The 6,662-nt window shown below is 44.2% G+C and overlaps 1 protein-coding gene across 7 annotated transcripts in view; it reads right to left on the bottom strand.

Annotated features, from left to right (window-relative positions):
- Positions 1-6,662, bottom strand: part of POU2F1 (POU class 2 homeobox 1) — a 117,132-nt gene that overhangs the window by 109,899 nt on the left and 571 nt on the right. The window lies entirely within an intron of this gene.

Genomic DNA, 6,662 nt, shown 5'->3' on the forward strand with positions numbered 1-6,662 from the left:
TCTTTGCAACAGGATTCCTGAAAGAAACTTAAGCACATTTCTCATTCAGTAGACCGTATTAACTAATAATATAGAAATGAGTGATTCATCAAATGTCTGAGTCATTTCTACCTTTATTCACTGTATACTCCTCCCCCGGGCTATATCCAAGCAGTATAAAGCTACAACTTCACACTGGTATGGTCAGGCACAAATTACTAAGTCACATGGTATTTTTCAAATAAAACTGAATCATCAGAAGGACAAAGAGAACAAACAGCAAAGGAGCTCACTGCAAAAGGGATGGTGGCTCTCTAACAGCCCTTTAGCCTTAAAGAAAAGAGGAAAAAAGACACAAGCTACATCTCCACCCTCATTCAACAGGTTTTTGTGCATATATTTTAAGTCTTCTATGGTATTTACTATTCTAGTAATTTAGCTGTTCGTATCTTCATTTCCCAAAACTTTGTGCCATGTCATACAGTGTCAAACACTGTCATTTTACAGAGACTGCCATATGCTGCTTCATTTCTATACAGCCAAATCTAATTTCTGGGGGGGGAGGGGGAAAAAAAAAAAAAAAAGGATGATGAAAAAAAGGTTCGTTGTCACAATGTCACAATTTATAGAAAGGATCATGTCTCAGACTGATCATGTTAAATGGCTGAAGCAGGGATATCAGTCAGAAATTTAGCAAAAGTAACAGTGTGTCTAACTTCCCAGGTACTTTTGTTAGTATGTTCTTTTGAGATAGTCTGTTTAGGGGTGTCTCACTGCAAGCAGCACTGAACAATGGGAACCACTTTGAGGTCTCATTCACCATTTTTATTTGAGGGTTTCTGCCATGCCTACCATTCACGCAATCATACCTGTGACAGCAAAAGCAATGCCAAATTGCCAGCATCTGTTGGTCTCTACGCTACTCTTTTGCTTAAGTGCAGTTTCATGACCAGCTTCAGACATCTCTGTACAGCCTGCTCCTAGGATAGGAGGTGCTGCCCAGCACCATGGCCCTACACCTCATTGCTTCCCTTGGGTCAGCACCACTGGAGATCACCTTGAGCTCATCTGCTGAGGTTTTGCAGTGGTTTATGTCAACCTAAAGGCAAAGCCACACAACTAAGCTAACCAAAATACTTGCTGCTGCTGCTGAAAAGAGGAAACTTCGCTCCTTTTCCTTCCTTCACTTTCACCCACACGGCTCACCCACCCTCCCTCCTGCACTGGCCTTAACGAAGCTTTAAGTGTTTGTTGAGCTGATTTCAATTCACAAAAGCAAAGATCTAAAACTATCTCGGACTAGTTTTCCACCAGGTTAGCAAGTTAAACTTGAGCATCCTGGAAATCAGTAGGTGCCAGGACTGGCGCCAAGTAAGTGGTATGATCGTGCTGCTGAGAGCATGACTCCAGTTTCTGCCAACAGGAAAGCTATCAGATAGAATGAAATTATGAGAAGACTCGAGTCAACATATGTGCTTCTTGTCCCCTTCCTTCATTGGCCCTGCTATTTGTCTAATCGCATTGTAAGCCAGTTCAGAGAGCTAAACCAACAAAAAACCTATTCATTATTTTTGGCAAGGCTTGTTTTCTGCCAATTTAATTCCCTGAACTCGCTCAGCAAAGGAATCAGGCAAGCATCTGCACCAGCACAGAGAAGGGGGCAGGAACACACAGGGTGCGGAGGCCAGACTCAGGCTGATTTAAATTGTCACCGAACTGCATACCCTACAGCAGATCCACATCACGGCGTAGTTAGAACTGACAGTAATCTGTGCCTTTACAACAGGAGGCCTCCACCGCTGATGAGGGGACACAAACGTGTCGGCACTGAAGCATCCTAAGCAAAGTTTAACCTGGGCACAAGCTCGTACGATCACACGCGCAAACAGAAGAATCACAGTCCTCTTATCTTCGGAAGCGCTATAAAACATTAGCTAATTATTCCCCTGGTAACACCCCTGTGAAAACGTTCGCTATCATTCCCATTACACGGATTTAGCCCAGGACTGCAAAGCAAGCAAAGCTGGTGGCAAACTCGGGATTGAAACCCACTAAATCCTCTATACCAAACCACCACCTCGTCACTCAGCTGTGCTGTTTATTAACCCTAAACTGATTCAATTAGCCAGTAGCAGTCTAATAAAAAAAACCCTTTTGCAAAGACTTTGCAATGCACCAGAGAGGTCATAATTTCTGACACAGTTATGTTAACAACAGCAGGTATTTGCTAGGTAGTTGTGGAATAAGAAGCTAGAGAAAGGAATAACACTGAAATTGTAAGTAATTATTTCTACCTCTGGGGAGAAAAATAAGCACGCATGAAGCAATGCGAGGGTCAATTCATAAAACTCAAGAAATTTAATGCAAAGAACTATAGAAAGGAAAATGTATTTATGTGCATGTTTTTTTTCTTAATTAACAATTGTCAAACGATTTCAAGCAAAAAAGAGCAAATGCTCAATATACACTAACCAAGCCCGGTATCTTCCCTTAATTTTATCAACGCTCCCACACTCAGTCCAGCAAAACCCACGCTTAACTCGCCTGTATTGCAATGCAGCACAAAAGGAAAAGGGGGTGGGAAAATTTGTCAACAGAGAAGCAAATCTCTGCAGCAGCAGCCAGCCAGCACTGTAAGTCTATCCAGCAACATGAGCTGGTCTCTCATTCACATACTAGCTTAAGCACCCAAACCACGCATATCACATTTGAAGTCATACTTAATTTTATTCAACCCCTTCTTTTGACAACAACTTTGTCACAGAGATTGAAAATGTGTCATGAAACAGTCATTTGCCAGAACTGCCAGTGATTCTCAAGATAAAAATAATAAAGCCATAACTGTAAGTAACTGCCTAATTGTCAGCTGTATAAAGCAACGATATCAAGATTATCTTATTGGCAACAACACTTTGAGGGGAATTGAGAGTACTGCTGGGGAAAAAGAAATGTACAAAAATAAGCTGACTAGATATGCACGTTAAAAACGCTGCAATTGTTTTGAAGTCTTGAACTCCAAAATTTGAGGCAAATGAATATGTTATTTCACAGTACAAATGAGTACTGCAAATTTTCCAGAGAATAGGAAGAGAAAACAAATGTGTCTCTGGAAAAGACAAACACTATTTAAAAGAAAGAGGCTGGATGGCAGATCAATCAACAGCACCCTGGACAGGATGTTCTATGCATCTTTGCATATTTGAACAGAACGAAAACAGCAAAAACAGGCTGCTTTAAATGTGGGATTTACCATTTAAACTTTGACGATAATTATTTAAGTGACAGTAGCGGTCAGGATCTCATTTTTCTGGGTATTATTGCAATTGACCACAAGTAGGAACAACAGCTCCTCGCAGCCCAAGAGGCTCCTAAAAGAGCATATGCCAGTGCTTCATAGGCCTAATGGACAGACGGAGCTGAAGGTTACCTCACTGATCCCGTCAACTGAGGCAACTCCAGACATCATCACCATTACTTGCTAAGACAAGCATTCAGAAGCTATCCACGTTCAACATCAGGAAGTCAGTGTAACACTTATTTGCTTGAATTATTACTGCAGGGTAATCTCTGAGAAATTGCTAGTGACAGCAAAACTGAGATTTTCCCTCAAGATGACAGGGTGGGAAGCTCAGGTTCTCTCCTTTTCCCTCTCGGAAGGGAGGAGTTAAGCTCTAGCTCCCGCAGCTGATGGAGTTACCCACTGACACACATCCACACATCTTCCCAGTTCTGCTCTTCATGTGGCAGCACGGCTACTGACACAGCTTAACCTTTTTTCCAACCAGCTGCTAGACTGGTCGGTCGTGGTCAGTTTTGAGGGGAAAACAAAGAGGCAGAACCACCTGAATAACTAAGCAGAGGCAAGCAGCCAGTGCAACTACTTAATGGGGAGGATGACCCTTCCTCCTTCTGTCCTTGATAAAATCAAAGCTTAAAAGACAAAGTACCAGAACATACTCCCCTTGCAACAGTTAGGAAGCACTAGACCAGCAGAGCGACCCTCCACCCTCACCACAACCAGGTAGTCCATATGGAAGAAAAAAGTGTTTCTTTTATTCTCCTACCAGTGACAGAGAAGACCCAAGAAGCAGCTTAAAATCCGACACCCATCAGAAGGAAAGTAACATAGGAGTCCTTGTTCAAGACTGAGGAGGAGTACCCCGACACTGCTTGTTGGAAGGTGCTAAGACCAAAGATGAGGCCAGGGTTCGAGAAAAGGGACTTCTCACTAGCACGCTGCCTATAGGCTTCACTGCTGAAGACGCATTTCTATCTGCATCAACTGGGATGTTCCAGTCAAATTTTAAGCTACGACACAGGCACACAAATGTATGTTGGAGGGAAATGCATCCGTATTTTGGCATGTAAATAACTGAATTTGGAGTCATAAACCCCAGCTCAGCTGTAAGACTGCACAAGGCCACTGTCCAGTATTCTGTTCTATAAAAATTACTAAAACGTCAGGGACAAAGAAATTTTGTTTGCAAGATGCAATGTACATTTTTATCATCCTGGATAAAATATCTACAGTCTCAGCAGTGGTTAAATTGCTGCTATAAAGGAAATTGTCCTCAGATAAATGGTTTCCCTATGAGAAGGTTTCAGTGCTACACCTCACCCCAGGTCAATAAATCAAATTAACTGCACCTTGTCCTCTGGCCAATGACATCATCGGCTTGACCACATCTTGTGAAGCGAGTGCAAAAACATATGCTATTTAAGGCATGAAATCATATTACTGCTTTTTGTCCAGCCAGCCTTGTGCTCTTGGTCTATGAAACAGTCAGTCACCTGAACAGTCTCATTACCGCTTCCACAGATTTTTTTTCCTATAGTATTCAAGGCCTGTCTTCACCAAGGGTGAGGAAAAAGGATAAATAATCTGAGCTATTATTTTTTGAAACCAAAATGTTTTTCATTAGCTGCAGCTTAGTATTTTGATACAAATTAAATTTAGTACCAGACTGCAAAACACACTGCCTGCATTTGTACGTGAACTCTTCCTGGGCACGTTTCGGAAATGTTTACATGCTAATCTGGTGCAGTTACTTTGAAAAACCCCGCTGCTGGGTCTTTTTCTCCATGGGGTGAAAACAATGGTCACGAATGAAAACCTTTTTTTTTTTTTTCAGATCTGAAACCCATACCTGCATAAATAAGAATTACTGATTCTTCCTAGTAAAGAAGCCCATTTGTTTTCTAAGTAGCCTAATGTCTGGTTTAACACTGAATTACTCCAGATAATTTAAGAGGATTAATTTCAATATTCACTTGGTGGTCTTAGGGCACAATCACAGCAAACTTATCTTCCTTTCTAGACCCTGTACTGCCTAGTAGCATCTTCTGTCTTGAAAGCCAAATCTAAATGGGAAAAAAAAAAAAAAAAAGAAACAACCAACCAGAGCAGTCAGAGATACAAGCAGCGACAAAAGCATCTGACACATAGCACTGTTAAACTGAATCCACACTAAGCAAAAAGGTGAATAAGATTATCCCCAATGTATTCAATTCTGTTTGTGTTCAGAGGGAGGAGGAAAGCTGTTTAGATTTTGAGTGTGTCTTCCACAGCTCCCTCAGTGCCAGGAAACGTAAATTAGAAGCAACTCTCCTGTAAGGAAAAGAATCAAGGACAAAGGGACCAAAAATGCCCAAGCCTCTGAAAAGCAGATATGAAAGGAACAGCTTTACAGTCTTGAGTTGCTATAAATTAAAAATAAGCTCCTTATTTAAAAGACATGAGTGTTTGAGAATCTATGAGCAGATCTGATGCTGCTCAAGCCCCAGGAGGGTTTTGTTTTTGCTGGCAGGGGTGGAGAGGAGATGGGGGGGGGGGGGGGGGGTCATTTTGGTTATTAGTAAATAAATCAAGCAGCAGAGAGTGAGGCCTAGGCGCCTGCCAGAGGAGCCAGGGCCTAGCTCTCCCCCCTCCTCTCCCCGCACAGCCTGGGTTTGATCTCGGGGCCCTGTGGGTTGCCAAGAAAATTTTTAAAAAGCGAGAGAGCGAGAAAGAAGAATCATATTGAACCACAAAAGCACATGGGGCGAATGTAAAATATAAACACGGCGTTGGGCTCTGAGTGGCTGTTATTAAAGGTCTGAATTACTAAACATGAGAGGCGGGGAAAGCCGGGCGGCCATTTCAATAATATAAACCTCCCCGAATTAGACATTATTCAAATGAGAAGGGGAAGAGGAAGGGGGGGGGAGCCGGGACCCGCACCCCCAGCGCCAGCCCACCGCGGCTGCCGGCACCACGCAGGGAGGGGATGGGGGAAAATGGGGCAAGAAGGGGGAAAAAGGGGGAAAGGAGGGGGAAGGAAGGGGTGCGGGGGCTGCGGAGGGAACGGGGAGAAGAGGGGAAATGGGGTAAGGAGCGGCTGGGAGCGGCGGGGGGGGGGGAGCACGGAGGAACTCGGCGCACCCCCCCCACCCCAAAAAGAGCAGTCACCCCGCGCCGACCTGCCCTTTGGGGGCGGGGGGGCGGCTTTAAATAGCAATAAAAAAAATAATAATAATAAAGGCGAAGCACGCCGTCGCCCTCCCCCCTCCTCGAGGCCATCCGCACCCAACCACCCCCCGCCTGCAGGCCCCGGGGAAATAACCCCGGCCCGGGGGGTGGGGGGGCTCTCCCCGGCCCTCCTCCCTCCGCCAGCCCCCCGGGGGCCGAGCACCCCCGCCCCCCC

Source organism: Oxyura jamaicensis, chromosome 1, assembly GCF_011077185.1.
Source record: "Oxyura jamaicensis isolate SHBP4307 breed ruddy duck chromosome 1, BPBGC_Ojam_1.0, whole genome shotgun sequence".
In the NCBI taxonomy this organism is placed as follows: domain Eukaryota; kingdom Metazoa; phylum Chordata; class Aves; order Anseriformes; family Anatidae; genus Oxyura; species Oxyura jamaicensis.